Source organism: Protopterus annectens, chromosome 3.part0 (assembly GCF_019279795.1).
Source record: "Protopterus annectens isolate FY-2018-M chromosome 3.part0, PAN1.0, whole genome shotgun sequence".
In the NCBI taxonomy this organism is placed as follows: domain Eukaryota; kingdom Metazoa; phylum Chordata; order Ceratodontiformes; family Protopteridae; genus Protopterus; species Protopterus annectens.
The window spans coordinates 1,411,535,536-1,411,552,922 of NC_056731.1; positions in this window are offsets into that span (position 1 = coordinate 1,411,535,536).

A 17,387-nucleotide genomic window follows, 5' to 3' on the forward strand; every position below is an offset into this window, starting at 1 on the left:
AAATGAAAGAGGGTGATGTATTGGTTGAAAGAAGAAGATGGTTGTGCAAGAAAGGGTGGTGGAAAACAGAGTAAATATAAAAGTAAAAAGAATAAAACAAATACAGTTTTTAGTTAAGTTCCTTATGTTGATAACTTGTAAATAATTTTAAGCATGAATGAATAAATGAGCGTGCAAATAATTGATTTGAAATTTTCTTCTTCATGGTATAAAATGAAAGTAAATATTAATACAGCACACCTACTATTTTTGATAAGTGCTGTGGGATATTTTGCATCCAACTGTGTTACCACTAACTTAGGCAAATGGAGTACTGGTTTAATGTCTCATCCTATTGCAAAGCTGCAAGAAAAGTCAAAATTAAATCATGCTCCCTGAATGACCACTGAAGTTAAGAATACAGTTGTTGAAAAGAAAAATGCTTGTATAAATAAAAGTCATAAAGAGCCATTCCAGCTGGCTATATATCTATGGACAAAAAGGAATATATATATATATATATATATATATATATATATATATATATGTATGTGTCTACTATGGTTGATTGAAAACTCATTTGACTGAAAATGAAATTACTAGGACCACTTCACTGAAAGCTCACTTCACTCAAAACTTCATTTCTTTGAAACTCATTTCGTTGAAAGTTATAAATGGCCTTTTCCCCACTGTAGTGCAACCCTGGAGTTAGTATATAACTATAAAGTTAATATAACTATATAAAGTATAGTAAGCCTTATCTTGATTGCAATGATAAATTATTTGGTCTCACCAGTAATTCTCCTTCCATCCAATGAAAGTCACAGAAAAAAAATGCTATCTAGGGAAGGTAGGGTTGCACTTGAAATAAATATACTTATCCAGACATTTTAGTACATCTTTCTTTTTATTACTCAGTTTCATACAAAAAGTACCAGAAGCTACAAGCTGTAGAAATGACCTATGTAAACTTATTTTGGGATCACAGGAAAGAAAATATCACTGTTTGACTCCCAACAATGCAGGATGCCTTCCTATTGAGCAAAGAGCTGGACATTTACGATGAATCCTGATATTTCAACTTGTGAACACCAGACATTTTTCATCATAGGTGAGCATAGAAAGCTCTTACTAGGTCCCTTTGATCTGTCTCCACATCTTGTATCTTTCATAGCTTCATAGGTTCATAGGTAGGTACTAGGCTATTGGCCCTAGGGCCTATACAAGCCTAGCCAAAAATGTACCCTGGCTTTCGCCACCCAAGAAAATTATTTTCCTGTGCCCCTGTCAAGCAAAACCATAGAAGTGATCCCCGGGGTGAATTTCCTATTACCCATCCAATCTTCAAGATTTTTACTGAAGAGTGTTAATGAGGAGCTCTTTTTGACATAGATAGGTAGTCTGTTCCAGAGTGTTAGAAGTTTCTGGGACAGGAATCTATCCCTCCAGCATGTTCTGTTTATTGTGGTGACAAGGTTTAGGTCCCTAGAGCGTGTAGCTCAGAGGGATTGGGATTTCTTTAAGTGGAGCATGTCCAACAGCTCTGGGTTTGACATAGCTTTGTATGTTAGGCAGAGATCGCCTCTGAGTAGGGGATATACGACAGAGTAAACCTGGATTTTTTGAGATGGTCTGCATAAGGCATCTGTTTGAGGGCAGTAATCCACTTTGTGAGGTATTTTTGCGGCCTTTCCAGTTGTTGTAGATGTGTTGTGAGGTACATACCAAAAGGGGCGTTGTACTCTATAATGGGTCTAATGAGTGATGAGTAGAGGGGAACAATGACCTCTTTTTTTCTGGATGAGAAACCTTTTGTGATGAGGTGTGCCACATAGAAGGATTTCCTGACCACTGTGGCGATGTGATTATCAAAGGAGAGACAACTGTCCACCTGTGTCCCAAGGTATCTTATCACACTTTCGGTGTTAAGTAGACTACTGCCTATGTGGTAGTTCATGGGTACAGAGTTTTTACCAAAGGGGATGACAATGCACTTTTTGGCATTGACCTTGAGACCATGTCTTTGACACCAGGCATCTGTCTCAGTGAGGCCCTTTTGTAGGATGTCCACATCATTAGGAGTTTTGATTATGGCTCCTAGTTTGCAGCCATCTGTGAATTTAGTTGGCCAAAGACCTTCCATGTTAGCCTGTACTTCGGAGAAGTAGATACCAAACAGGAGAGGACCCAGGACTGAGCCTTGTGGTACTCCACTTGTCACTGGTCTGAAGTCTAATTTGGAGTCTGCTACTTTCACGGTGTGGGTTCTGTCAGTAAGCCAGTTAGCAACCCATCTTGTGACATAGGGATTTATACCTAGTTTAGTGAGTTTATCTATAATTCCAGAGTGGGGGATGGTGTTGAATGCCTTGGCGAGATCTAGATACTCTGTGTGAACCACCTTACCCTCATCCATGGCTTTGGTGACTACTTCAAAGAAGTCTATCAGGTTTAGGAGACATGATCTACCTTTTACAAACCCAAACAGTGTGGGGACTGGAGTGTGGAGATCTCCAATGTCTTTGTTTATGAGTTCCATGATGATACATTCCATGGCCTTGCAGACGAGGCTCGTCAGGCTAATGGGGCAGTAGTTCCCCAGGTCTGTTGTGGCCCCACCTTTGTGGAGTGGGATAACTGTCATGGTGCGCCATTCAATGGGCACAAAGCCTGAGATGTGGCTATGATTGAACATGGTACTTAGGTGGGGTGCCAGTTCATTCTGTAGTTCATGTAGAAGGCATCCTGGGATGTTGTCAGGTCCCATCGATGCTGTGTTCTTGGCTTTAGAGAGTGAGGTGTTTACCTGTGCGGCCGTAATTACAGGAACTTTGCATTCTTTCAGTATAAAGATGGGCCCTTTAGGGGGTGAGAGGGGAGGTAAAAGCACTGAACCTATCTGCCAGGATGTTGGCAATATCACTTGGTTCTATATTTAGTGTCATTGTGCTGTATCTCAGAGCAGATCTGAGTGTTGCCATTGAGATTTTTGACATAGCTATAGAATGCTTTGTGGTTGTCATAGGTCCATAGGTTCATAGATTCATACTAGGCTATCTGCCCTAAGGCATTTATAAATCTAGCCAGCGTGTGTTTGGCTTTCGCCACCCATTTGAAATTAATTTTGCTATGCCCTTTTTTGAGGTTAGTATACTGTGCCTCTGTCTAACAGTGACACAGAAGTGATACCCGGGGTAAACCTACGATCTCCCATCCACTCATCAAGATTCCTCTTGAAGAGAGTCAATGAGGGACTCTGCCTAACCTGGACTGGGATTTTATTCCAGAGTGAAGGGAGCCTCTGGGTTATGAATCTGTCCCTCCAGCATGTCCTATTTATTTCAGTGCTGAGGTTCAAGTCTCTCGAGCGCGTAGCTCGATGGGATTTGGATTTTCTGAGGTGCAGCATGTCCATTAATTCCGGGTTGGACATGGCTTTATACTTCAGGCACAGATCGCCTCTGAGCAGGCGGTATGCCACTGAGTAGAGCTGCAGTTTCTTTAACCGGGCAGCATATGGCATCTGTTTGACCCCTTTGATCCTCTTGGTGAGGTACTTTTGGGGTCTTTCCAGTTGCTGCAGGTGTCTGGTAAGGTACATCCCAAAAGGGGCATTGTACTCAAATATGGGCCTGATGAGGGATGAGTAAAGAGGCACGATGACCTCCCCTGATCTAGATGTGAATCCCTTCATGATTAGGTGGGCTATATAAAATGTTTTTATAACCACTTTGGAACATGGTTGTCAAATGAGAGATTGCTATCAACTTGGGTCCCAGGTCCCTAATTACTTCTTCTGTACTTCATGGATTATCACCTATGTGGTAATTTGTGGGCACTTTGTTTTTGCCAAAGGGGATGGCTATACACTTTTTGGCGTTTAGCTTGAGGCCATGGCTCTGGTACCAGTTGTCTGTTTCTATGAGGCCCTTTTGGAGGATGCTTGTGTCGGCTGGAGAGTCGATTATGGCACCCAGTTTGCAGTCATCTGCGAACTTGGTCAGCCACAGTCCTTCCATGTTGGCCTGTACCTCCGAGAAATATATACCGAACAAGAGAGGTCCCAGGACTGAGCCTTGTGGGATGCCATTTGTAACTGGTTTGGAGTCTGACATGGCTCCAGCAATTCTAACCATGTGGGTTCTGTCCTTGAGCCAGTTTGCAACCCATCTAGTGACATAGGGGTTTATATTTAAGCTGGTGAGCTTTATCTATAATGCCAGAGTGGGATGTTGTATCAAAGGCTTTTGCGAGGTCCAGGTAGGCTGTGTGGACCACCTTCCCCTCATCAATGGCCTTGGTGACTGTTTCAAATAAATCGACCAGGTTTAAGAGGCAGAATCTGCACTTAACAAAGCGGAACTTGGTAGGATCCAGTGTCTGTAGGTCCCCAATATCTTTATATATGAGGTCCATGATGATCCTTTCCATAGCTTTGCAGACCAAGCTAGTCAGGCTTATGGGGTGATAGTTTCCAGGATCCATTGAGGCACCACCTTTGTGGAGAGGGACCACTGTTGATGTACAACACTCTTTGGGTACATATCCTGTAGTAAGGCTCAGATTGAACAGTAGTTTTATGTTTTAGCTCTTCTTGGAGTTCATGTAGGATGCAGCCCGGGACACCGTCTGGTCCCATTGATGCTGTGTTTTTTGCTTTGGAGAGGGCGGCTCTTACCTGAACATCTGAGATGTCAGGGGGGCAGCACTCTGCTGGGATAGATATTTGCCCTTTTGGTGAGAGGGGGGGAGAAGTTTGCGCTGAACCTGTCAGCTAGGATGTTGGCAATGTCCGTAGGTTTGGTGTATTTTTTGTCATTTTGGACTAATTCTGAGCATATCTGGGAATTCCCACCCAGGTTCCTAACATAACTAAAGAAATCCTTGTCATTATCCTTAGTGGCATGTGCAATTTTTCTCTCAAAGCTGGCCTTAGATGATTTTATGAGTGCCCGTAGATTTTTGCTAATACTGATCAGAGATGCCTTCCCTTTTTGGGATTTTGCTCTATCATGTAGTAGCTTCCTCCTTCTATTGTATAGTTTGTTTATGGCTGAGGTCCACCAGACAGGACATCTGTCTTTGGAGGATTGGGTCTTGGTTTTATTTGGGATAGCATGATCCATGCATTCCTGAAGGTGTTCTTAGAATGCGTTTATAAAGGATTCTGTGGTCTGGGACGTATTTTCCACAGGCCCGGGGCCTTTGAAGGATTCCACCTCGGTTTTGAAGAGTGTGAAATTTTCTTTAGAGAAGTTTTTCACTGTGGTTTTCTGGGCAGGGGATGGGGTCGGGATGTGAATATCCAGTGAGATTAGTTTATGGTCTGATCTTACCACTGAGGGATATACTTCTGGTCTGGAGCATAGAGTCCCCATGTTGGTGATGATCAGGTCCAGTATGTTTTCCCCTCTTGTGTGATAACAAGTTGTTCCATAGCATTTGAGTTTATAAATTCTAGGAACCTTTGGGCTAGGGTGTTGGAGCTAGAGTAATGCTCCCAGTCTATGTTTGGGTAGTTGAAGTCACCCAATATAATGGTGTTTGGAGAGACCTTCATATTTTCCAGTGTTCTCAGGAAGCCGAGTGGGGTTCCTGGGTTTGGGATGGTGGTCTGTAGCAGGCTATAAACTGGAAGGCAGTTTTACCCACTGTTAGTTGCACATGGATAGTCTCTGATGCTTCGTGTTGTGCCACCAACCTGGAGGTGTGGGTATCTTTGACGAATATTGATACTCCCCCTCCTTTTGTGGTTCAGTCCAAGTTTTGGGGCCAAAAAGCATGGTATGAGGTATAGCCTGGTTGTGCTGGGGTGCTCTCAGGAGCCTTGAACCAGGTTTCTGTTACTGCACAGATATTGATGTTCTCCATGCTAAGGAGAGTTTTGAGTGCATGCATCTTGAGGTTTAGACTTCTGGCGTTGAGTAGCATTACTCTTAGTTTCTTATCCCTTGTGATACCTATGGAGGTGGGTTTGTCTTTTGAGCCTTGCCTAAAAAAGGCACTATGGGGGTAGCAAGAGCCTTTGCCAATATCTGAAAGCCCAGGGGTGACAGGTGCAAGCCATCCCTAGCGAAGCATCGTGGCTTGTTGAGCATGTCATCCCAGCCTGACAGGCATTGGATCCCCTTTGAATGACACCAATACTTAAGCCAATTGTTGAAATTGATCATCTTGTCTTCATATTGTGGCATCATTCTTGGTGAGGGTAAGATGCTACTCAAGGTCAGGGTCATACCGGCCTGGGCTACATGCTCAGTCTCTTTTCATATAGTCCAGGAAGGTACGTCTCAGGTCATTCACACCAGCATGGACAATGACTGAGTCATATTTGTACTTGCCTTGGAGTGACCTGAGTGCTTGTGTTATGTGGTGGATCCTAGCACCCGACAGGCAGCTCACCGTGACCTTCTCCTTGTTCAGCCTGGTGAGCAGGACGTCAGTGTGCCTGACAATAGAGTCATCTATTACAAGTGTATCAGGTGTGTTGTTTAGCCTTAAGGGCTGTGACTGTTTGGCACACTGGCTTTATGAGCTATGTGTTGCACGTGTTTTGTTTTGGGGTAGCAGTTGCTTGGGTGTCTGCTTTGGAGGTCTCTGCTGCTTAGGCAGATTTTTATTTAGAGCCTCTGAGTATGTTTTTGTGTGTTTATGTGTTTGGTTTGCTGTCATGGTAGGTCTATGTGAGACTGGAATTGTAGTGAGTATGGTTTCCTTCTCCTCCTGACTAGTTATGCCAGTACTGAGTTGAGAGAGCTTAGCCTCCAGTTTGGCTATATGGTTGCATCTCTCACATGTGTTGGAATTTGTTGGGAGGAGGAGAGGGTTGTCTGTGTACATGAGGCAGTTGTAACATTGCCTCAAGATTCCCAGATTCACCAGCTGGACCAAAGAGGAGATTGACAACTGACCTGCTAATTCCTTTATAATTGAAAAAAGGGCCAATGGGGAACAAGGCACTCAAGGGGAGTTTGTGAGGGTGTAGTGCTTTTAATTTTTTAGTGCTGACTTATATAATTGCTTTAGTGAGCAAGTGCCAGGTAACTTAAATGCAATGTGTTACAGGTAACTTAAATGCAAAAAATGACAAACAGTAACTTTCTTTCAAGTGAAACAAGGAAATAAGTACAGTAAGCAATGCAGATATCACTAGGGATCCACAGAAGTGCTGAAAAGCTGTGTTTTAGGTGGAATTAGCATTTTAGGGAAATAACAAGCATACAAACAAAGCTAGATTCAGCAGCTCTGGATCTAGTCTATGCTACAGCAAACAAGGTGTACCAATTTCAGTAAGAAACAGTTCAAATATACAGGCACTACAAGCCTTTAACCAGAAATTCCCAGCTCAGAAGGGCAGAGTCCAGCCTCTCCTCCCACAAGAGTGCAGACCACAAATCTTCTTAATGTAAAATAACTGGCCTGAAGCCCAAGTGCTTAAACCAGAACTAATACATTTTTAGAATAACAGACACTGAACCCTCAATCAGCAATTCCCAACTTAGATGGATGTAAGCTACCTGTCCTGCCACCACAGTGCAGGCCACAAACCTTCCTAATGTAAAACAACTGGTCTGAAGCCCAAGTGCTTAATCCAAAAGACTTAGAATGATAGCTACACTTTAATCAAGTTACTACCAAGCAGTAATAAATACAATTGAATAATTTAAAGAATGCCTGGATTAGTGCTCAAGTTATACAAACAAAGCTAGATTCATCAGGCCTGGATCTAGTCTATGCTACAGCAAACAAGGTGTACCAATTTCAGTAAGAAGCAGTTCAAATATGCAGGCACTATAAGCCTTTAACCAGAAATTCCCAGCTCAGAAGGGCAGAGGCCAGCCTCTCCTCCCACAAGAGTGCAGACCACAAACCCTCTTAATGTAAAATAACTGGCCTGAAGCCCAAGTGCTTAAACCAGAATTAATACACTTTTAGAATTACAGACACTGAGACCTCAGTCAGCAGTTCCCAACTTAGAAGGATATAAGCTACCTGTTCTGCCACTACAGTGCAGACCACAAACCTTCTTAATGTAAAACAACTGGTCTGAAGCCCAAGTGCTTAAACTAAAAGGCTTAGAATGAGTTACACCAAGCAGTAATAAATACAATTGAGTACTTTTAAGATGACGCAAAAGCAAAATAAAGTAGGAAGAAACACAAATACAGTAAAAGCAGATACATTTTTTTTCACAGCTTTTAAGAAAGAAATCTCAAAAGAACCAATGAGGTGCTTAGTCTAAGCTGTAGTCCAGGTGACCTCAGTCAGCCAATGACCTCAAACTATTCTCTCTCACTGAAATGCCTGATGGCTTTGGCTAAACCAAGATGTCCCTGAATATGTGCTCAGACACACAGCCTCCAAAAACACTAGGCCCAAATACAAGCTTGAATATGTCTTTAGAATTAGTGGCAATTTTGTTTTCATAACTAGCTTTGGAGGATTTATGAGGGATCTCAGCTTCTTACTGAGGCTGATCAGGGAGTTCCTCCAATCATGGGATTTTACTCTTTTTTGCAACAGTTTCTTTCTTCTGTTGTAGAGTTTGTTTATCGCAAAAGACCACCAGATTGGCTTCCTTTTTTTGGAGGATAGCATCTTGGTTCTCTTAGGGATAGCACGATCCATGCACTCGTTAAGTGCTTATAAAGTGCATTTGTGTAGGATTCAGCAGTCGTACCTCTATTTCTGACATTTCTTCAGCATTCTTCAGAATTCAGCGTAAAAGTGTTTACCATCTAAAGCTGTTAAGACTAGAAATGAATAGAAGGGTAGTTTTGGGGAGTTTGCTAATATTTGGAAGTTTAGAATCTTGCAAAGATAAGACTTGTAAAAGTATATAGCTTAGCAGAACAGCAACATAATGGTTAACTATTTAGTGCACTAATTCTCCTGTAATTCACTGTTCTGTGAAAACAGATGTATTACCTGAAAAGTATATGTTTACATTTCATATATCTTCTATGTTGTCTGTAACTTGTTTGTAACTAATTATGACTGAAAACATTCCCTCTGGTCTAATTGCCTTACCTCAGAAAAAGTCAGCATTCATTAATCAATAATATTCACCAGCATTCATATACATGGTGTGAAAATATGTAGGGATTGTACATTCTAGATTTCATATGTCTTGACACTATACAACTGACAGATAAACCATAAGACCAATGCACTGGGTATATTATAACAACAAATCATCTTGATAAAAGTGAGAAAGACCTGCTGTAAGAACCACATTGATTTTCATGTTTACAATGGCATTGTAATTTCCTGCTTTTTTAGCAGTTTAAGGACCTATTCTACTAAGATGATGGGAAGAAGGTTATTATCCAGGTCTTCTGTAATCTTAATTATCCTTGAGTTAAGTCTTCTAGCTCAAAATACCAAATGTGTAACTTTTTTATCCTGTTAATTTTGCAGTATAGACTGCACCTTCTTTTTTATTATGTAATGTTATAGTTTAATATACTTTATATTAGGTAATGTCAACACTACAGAGGTTAAAGCATGCAGTTTCTTAATAACAGGATTTGGAGCCACCAAAAATGCACAACAATCTAGAAACTCCAAAAATGACACTAAGTAACAACAATAGTGAAATAAATTCAAATAAGAAGCTTATTTCAAATAGTTAAGTGCTTTCATCCTTGTGTAAACATGCATAACTTCTTCAGAACAAAGAAAACTCACCCATCACATCATTGTTTTAATCACTCAATTAATCAACTGATTAAGAATTAATCACCTTGTTAGAAAATTAACTAATTGTATTTACATGTAAATATGCACTGTATACCATACTATGTTGATATTCTACTGTGCTTATGTTTTACTACATAATTTTTACTAATTGTTTAATTGTCACTATGTTGGCTGTGTTTTTGTGGAGCCTTTCTCCCAGGGCCTCCACTGAAAACGGGCTCCTTGAGCCCCGTGGACCTCTCTGGTCATCAGACTGAAAATAAATAAATAAATAAATACATAAATAATTTCATGAAGCATCAATTTAAAAAAAAGAACAATTGTCTAATAACCAAACAAAATGCATATTAAATGCCTGTTTTAGTTTTTCCTTTCTTGTCTTATCTCCAGTACATCTTCAAGATTATCTCTTCTAAACATACTGTATGAACAACAATCAAATGTTACTACCTGCTATACTTTTAATTGTATGTCTAAACCACTATGCTTATGTAAATATTTTATGCAATCATATGTTATTGTCTGCTACATTTTTATAACTGAATGTGTAAATATCTTATGTATAGTATGTTAGCAATTGTTCTGGAGCTTTTCTCCCCAGGCCTCAGCTGAAAACGGACAGCTCTGTCCAGTCGGACCATCCCGGTAGACAAATGTAAAATAAATAAAAATAAAATAAATTTGACACGTACTTTGCACACAAAAAATGTATATGTGTTAAACAAATAACTATAAAAATGACTGTTTAGGTTGAAAATCTTCCTAACAAAGCCATGAGGCAGAAAATTGAAAATCACACTTATCAAATATAATACAAAAACTGATAAGCACTTATAGATTCATAGGTTCGTAGATTAGTACTAGGCTAACTGCCTTTGTGGGCCATTTTTAAGCCTAGCCAATTACCCTGTGTGATAACCAAACCCTGCACCTATGGTTTATAAGACAAATACCTTAACCATTATGCCAACCTCCCACCCCTTTAGTATGAGAAATAAAGATTTTAATAATGCTGCACATTTTACAAGTTATTTAAAGAAATTGAGAGACAAATTTGATCGCATAATTAATGAAATGTGATCTAAAATATGCTTAAAAGATATCTGACAGTAGAACTAAGTTATCTGAATAAATCTGTAGTCCAGGCTTTGTGACTTGTTAATGAGACAAAAGCACTTATAATTTTTTATTATTATTTTATTGAGAGTCAAGATTACAAAAAAAGTTTAAGAGTGGAATTACTCTTTATTCTGCAGTTCTTCTGTATCCAGGCTTAACTTCTAAATACCAGTTTATGCATTTCCGCCATAAACTATATAAATTATATTCAAACTTCATGATTTTACTGTACGTAATTTTTGAGAACTATTAATAGAGACAACATAATTTAAACCAAACAGGATGATTACATTCGATCTAAATTACCAGATCAGTTTTCTATAATCCTGGTTTCTCATTGGCCCCCTCTAGCTTCTCATGATTTTTTTCCAGTATTGCAAACTTGAACTCACAAATTGTTTCATATTCTATGTTGTGTCTAAACAAAACGTGTTTTGGTGTGCTTATTTCCAGAAGTGTTTTAATAATGTTTATAAATAAAGTCATGCAAGAGTCTTTTGTTTTTAATAGTATTAGCCTATTTCATGAATTCATATCTGCATTTTAAAGTGCAGAATGCATGTTATACTCTGTAATTTTTTTATCAGCTTTAATTCCATTACTGATTTATTAAATATAAAACTGTAGTTCTCACTCTGCAGATATTGCAATAAGAATTTCAGCTGTTGGTTACTTACTGCTTATACATGTGTCTGTTTTCTTCATGTTCTCAGTGCTACCTATATACCCCTACGGCATACTCATTTTTGCCTATGTAAAAGTTACATTATGTTATCCTTTTTGTGGTAAATCTAGAGGTCGGCAACTTTCACTCCAGATGTTTAGTGTGTAATGGCTCAGCCCAAGTGATCCTCCAATTCTACAAACAAATATAAATATATAAATAAAGATTATTCTTGAACTTTAGTAGTAATGCTGCACATTAAAATTTTACATATTAATATAAAAATGCTGTTTGCAAAATGACTGTATTTTTTCATTGAAATATTTACAATAACTCATTAAATGCAGGGCTATGGGAACACTTCAAAGCTGGATTCTTTCTCATTCTATTGTGCTATTAGGTTCATAGTTATGTGCTAGGCTAGCTGCCCTTGTAGGCCATTTTAAGCTTAGCCAGTTTTCCTTTTTGTGCTCAAAATAACCTATTCTATTTGGTCATAGATTGGCCTTACCTATCACATGATCGATAATTATATATTACCTTTAATGAGAATAAATGGGATCATACCATACAATATTTCAGGGGACCTATGTACGGGATAAAGCACTTAGGAGCTGCATCTGTCTATTAGTAGTAAAGGAGGCAGACCTGGGGTAAATTTTCTGTTAACAAGAAGGAGAGGCTAGGCAGTGAACTCTCAAAAGTTTAATAAAAATACCAGTCAGTAGTTAAGCACGTCTTAAGCTTAGCCTCTCCTTCTCGTTATTGGTTCGAGTGGAGGTGTACATGTAAATTTTCTGTTTGCCATCCGTAGATCTAAGTTGCACTTGAAAATGGACGAGGATGAACTTTGTTTTATGTGGACAGGGAATATGTTACAGAGCATTGGTATCCTCTGCCAAATATGCCTCTCCCTCCAAACAGTTCTGCTGGTGTTGCAGAAGAAGTTTAGATCTCTAGACCAAATATTTCTGATGGCATTTGACTTGCTGATGTACAGTAAATTCATCAGTAATGGATCACAGGATGCTTTGCATGCCAAACACAAGTCACCTGCTGGCATTCTATAGGATACTGAGTATAGTGCCAGAGCTTTGAATCAGTTCACATAGCACATGTTGTTTAGACTTTGTATCCTTTCAGTAAGGCATCTCTGTGGTCGTTCCAGTTGTTGCATGTATCTGGACAGATACATGCCAAAGGGGGCACTATATTCAATGACTGGCCTAATGAGGGCTGAGTAAAGGGTGACAATGACATCCCTAGATCTAGGCACAGTCTCTTAGCTTATAAGCTGTTCAATATGCAAAGACTTTCTTACAACAATAGACACATGTTGGTCAAAAGTTAGGTCACTGTCCACTTAAGTTCCCAAATACTTAGCAACTGTGTCAATTCTTATGGGTGGTCTGTCAATTTGGTAGTTCCATGGGGTATATGACTTTCCAGAGGATACAGTAATGCATTTTTTGGGATTTCATTTCAATCCATGATTTTAACACCAGTTATGTATTTGTGACAAACCTTCGTGAAGGATAGCTAAGTCAATCGGGGATTTAATGGCTGCTCCTATCATGCAGTCTTCTGCAAACTTAGTCAGCCAGTGCTCTTTGCTATTGGCATTTATTTCAGAAAAGTAGATGATGAACAGGACAGCTCCTAACACAGAACCCTGGTGGGCTCCACTTCTGACTGATCTCTTTGAGGAGGCAGCTTATCCTATTTTGATTATCTGTGTCCTATCTGTGAACCAGTTGGCAATGCAGTGGTTGAAATAGTGCTTTATTCCCAGTTTATTTAGCTTTTCTACTATGCCTGAGTGGGGAATTGTGTCAAAAGGTTTGGCCAGGTCAACGTATGTGGTATGTCCCATTTAGCATTCATCCATTGCTTTGCTGACCTTTTCAAAAAAACTCCACCAGGCTGAGTAAGTATAACATGCCTTGATCAATCCAAACTGAGACAGATCTAATGTATGGAGGTTCTCTATGTTTTGATTAATTAATTCCATGATAAGTCTTTTCATGGCTTTGCATATGATGCTGCTTAGACATAGGGGTCTGTGGAAGGTCTTCCATTTTGCAGAGAAATGACTGTAGCTGTTCTCCATTCACTTTGTACAAAACCAGTAAGGAGGCTAAGACTCAACAGTGTTGCTAGGAATGTGGATAAATCATGCTTCATGCTATTAAATATGTATCATGGGACATTGTCAGGACTCATAGATTCAGTATTTTTGGCTTTTGCTAGCATTTGTAGGACTTGGTCTTGTGTAATAGCTGGAGGTGAATCAATTTCAGGTATAACTTGAGGGACAGATGGAGGGGAGAGAGGGGTAAAGTTAGAGCTAAATGTATCATCCAGTAAGTTTGCTGTATCTTCAGCCTCAGTGTAGGTATCATTATTCACAATCAGCCCAATGCACTGCTGCATTATGCTTTTGAGATTATTAGCATAACTAAAAAATGCCTTGTGATTGCCTTTGGCTTGGGTAGCTATTTTAGCCTCAAACTTGGTTATGGTGGATTTTATTAAGCTTCTGAGTTGTCTGTTTATTTCAGTGGAAAGGGTTCTAACATTCTGGGAATTACTCTTCTTCCTATTGATCAAAATTATTTTCCTTTTATTATAAAGCTTGCTAATATTATGGTATTACCATGTGGGTTTGTTTCCGGAGTTTGCCTTGCATTTGTTCCTATAGGGTACATCTGCATCTATGCCATATTTTCATAATTACTTGCAAACAACAATCACTATCATCAGCACAAAGCATTATCCATGGACAGAGTATGTGTACTTTTCTGCTTACCACTAGCCAGCACAGTGTGTTTCTTTGTTTTCAGTGGAGTTAACTGGGTTTGTTGGGGATTTGAAACTTGCCAATGTATGAATTTCCTTATTTGTGTTATTATTCCTAAAATTAACTGACTTGCAAACTATGGCATAACATCAGGGGAACGCTTGGATGGTAATGGAAAAACTGTAATCAATGTGTTGTGTAAATTGCACAGCTTTAGAAATATTCTTTACGATTCAGAGGTATTAGCTAATTAGCTCAATGCAACCCAAAGCTAATTAAAAATGTAATGGGGGCAGTTAGAGTGAGTATGTAACTGATTAAAGAAAATGATGCTGAAAACTACACACACAATGTAATGAGGAGCATATTGCTATCAACTGTCACATAACATGGAGCTCCCAGAAGTGAGAATTTGCTATCTACATGACAATGCAGGTCTGCAAGCACAACATTTGTTGCTATCAGGAATATTTGATTAGAATATTTGAGGATCTTAAGATTAAATGTAAAATTCTAAAAGCTTCAACACTGAAACTTAAAGCCCAAGTGATGAAATAATATTGAGTGAATACATAAAAGTAAATTCAAAACACAAGCGTAACAAATAAAATGGAAATGCATAAACATCAGGTTAGATTCATGAATGGCTAATTTCCGTACTGCTACTGTGTGCGTGTCACTGAGCGATGCACAAATGATAGTGCTCCATTTTATATTCATTAAACAACTCTAAACACTGGACAGAGCCACCAAACAAAGGTTAAAAAGCTGACTATGCTATTGAAAGCATAATTGGCTAAATTGCATGCTAACAAACCAATCCAATATGGTGGAGCCATTCTGGAAGCTATAAACTAATTATGCTGAGATGGTGTAGCCCTTTGTCATGAACACCAAAACCTACTGAAATAGATCCACCAAGACATTTTAAAAAAAAGTAATGTTAGGGGTTGCTGCTGCTCTCTTGCATGTGTATGTGGAACAGTTTCAAATCTATGCTGCTGCTCCTGCTGAATGACCTCATCCAAGGAGAAGAAGGGTGTTCACACCCAATGTAACATATCATGGACTGGATGACATTGAAATAGTAGAGCAATACAGGGTTGATAGGGAAACAGTACAGGAACTTTGCAACCTCTGCCACTTCCACCTCAAACCCAGGGGAAATCAAGGAGCATCTATACCAGTGGAAACTAAGGAATGTGTAGCATTAAGGATATTAGCATCTGGTACATTTCAGTGACCCAAAGGGGATATATTATGGGTGTCACAGGCCTCAGCCTCATTTCTCAATCTTATGCTACAACATGCAAGGGAGTACACCTATTTTTCATGCACACCAAAGGAGAGAGCAAGAACAATGCAGGAATTTTATGCTGCAGCACACTTCCCTGAAGTCTTGAGAGTCACAGACTCTCTTTATTATACATTTATATATTATTTTTTATTTTTTATTAGCACAGTTTAACAATGAATTATCAATATCAATATTTATATAGACAATATTTATATAGTCATTATTATTATTAGTATTAATTTTTATATTTTATTATTTTAAATTATAAATAAATAAATATATATACACATACTTTTTAGACGATTTTTTTAGATGAATTTCGATAGAATTTTTGATATTATGAAATTTGTAATAACATTTTTTAATATGGGTACACTATTTAATAAGATTGATTGTTCAACAATATATACTATATTACATAAATATATCTAGAGATACTATATGCACTTTACAATTTTATATATATATTTTTATTTATTTTTAGCTCGTACGGATGTCACAGTTCGATGAGTGTGTTTTCGTATTTTCCCTACAATAATATAATATTTTATAACATACATCATGCTGCTATATTAACATACTATATATTTTATAAAATGAATCAGTAACTTAATTTTTAACATTCAACATTCAACAGACTATCTAACTTGCGATAAACATACATTTATTTATTTATACATACACACATATAGTTGTATAGAACACATATATTTGTATTTGGTTCACATTTACATATCCAAATTCAGCGAGTCATTTACAACCTGACTTTCTTGTTGATTTTCTACTTCTTTCACTTTAATTCAGTTTGTTTGTCAATTAATTAATTAAGTTTTATAACGTAAGCGTTAATAAAGTGTAATTAAGGGAACTGTTTGCTATATAATGAAGTAGGTAGTGCACATTCAGTACACTGAAGATGCCCTGTTTCCAGGGTGAAAGCGCTTAGTCCTTGCTGTTTGTCTTTTTTTACTGTCTGCGGAATTGTTGGTGCTTTGCAATAAAGGATAACTTATCACCAGGATCCAAGGTTCGTTGGTTTTATTCGTTACAAGTGTTTTGCGTTTGGAGGATTTACAGTTCAGGTTATCTGTAATGCCCGAGGGGATCATCCTTAGTCTGTGCAGGCAACCCATGCCGTTATCATGACTCACACGTATGGCACACCTCGCAGCTTTTCACAAGGTTTGCTAGGGTGATGTTACACAGGGTCATCTACTGGATGATGCAGGTTATGACACCCATCAAAGAGCACACATGCCCACAGAAGAAGGATACAATGATGTCCATGCTCAAACCAGAGACATCACTGAGCATGTGTTTGGCATACTGAAATCATGGCTCTGCTGTTTAGGCACATCAGAAGGTGTCCTGCAGTGTGACCCAGGCACCTCTGCAGAAATTCTCACAGTCTTTTCCAGACTGCATAATATCATCTTGAGGAAACAGCTGCAACAGGGACAGCAAGACCCTAGACCACAGGCTGGGTCAGCCCCTCCAGCACACACAGATGAGGATTCTGAGGGAGAACATCCAGCTCAGAGGTAGCTGGCAGATGTAGGCATGCACAATATGCCATCTCCCTGGATAAGAGGCAAAGAATAGCACACATACTCACCATCTACGACTCAATTGTTAGCACACACACTCAGTTGTTAAGAGGCAAATGATAGCACACACACTCACCAGAGAAGGAATACGCACACAACCTAAGATCATTCAAATGTTAAAATTGATGCCATCCAATGCCCACAGACTTTACTTACCCATGTAATAGCTGTGTGCAGATAGCATCACACAGAGACAATCCCAAAGCACATGACTCATAA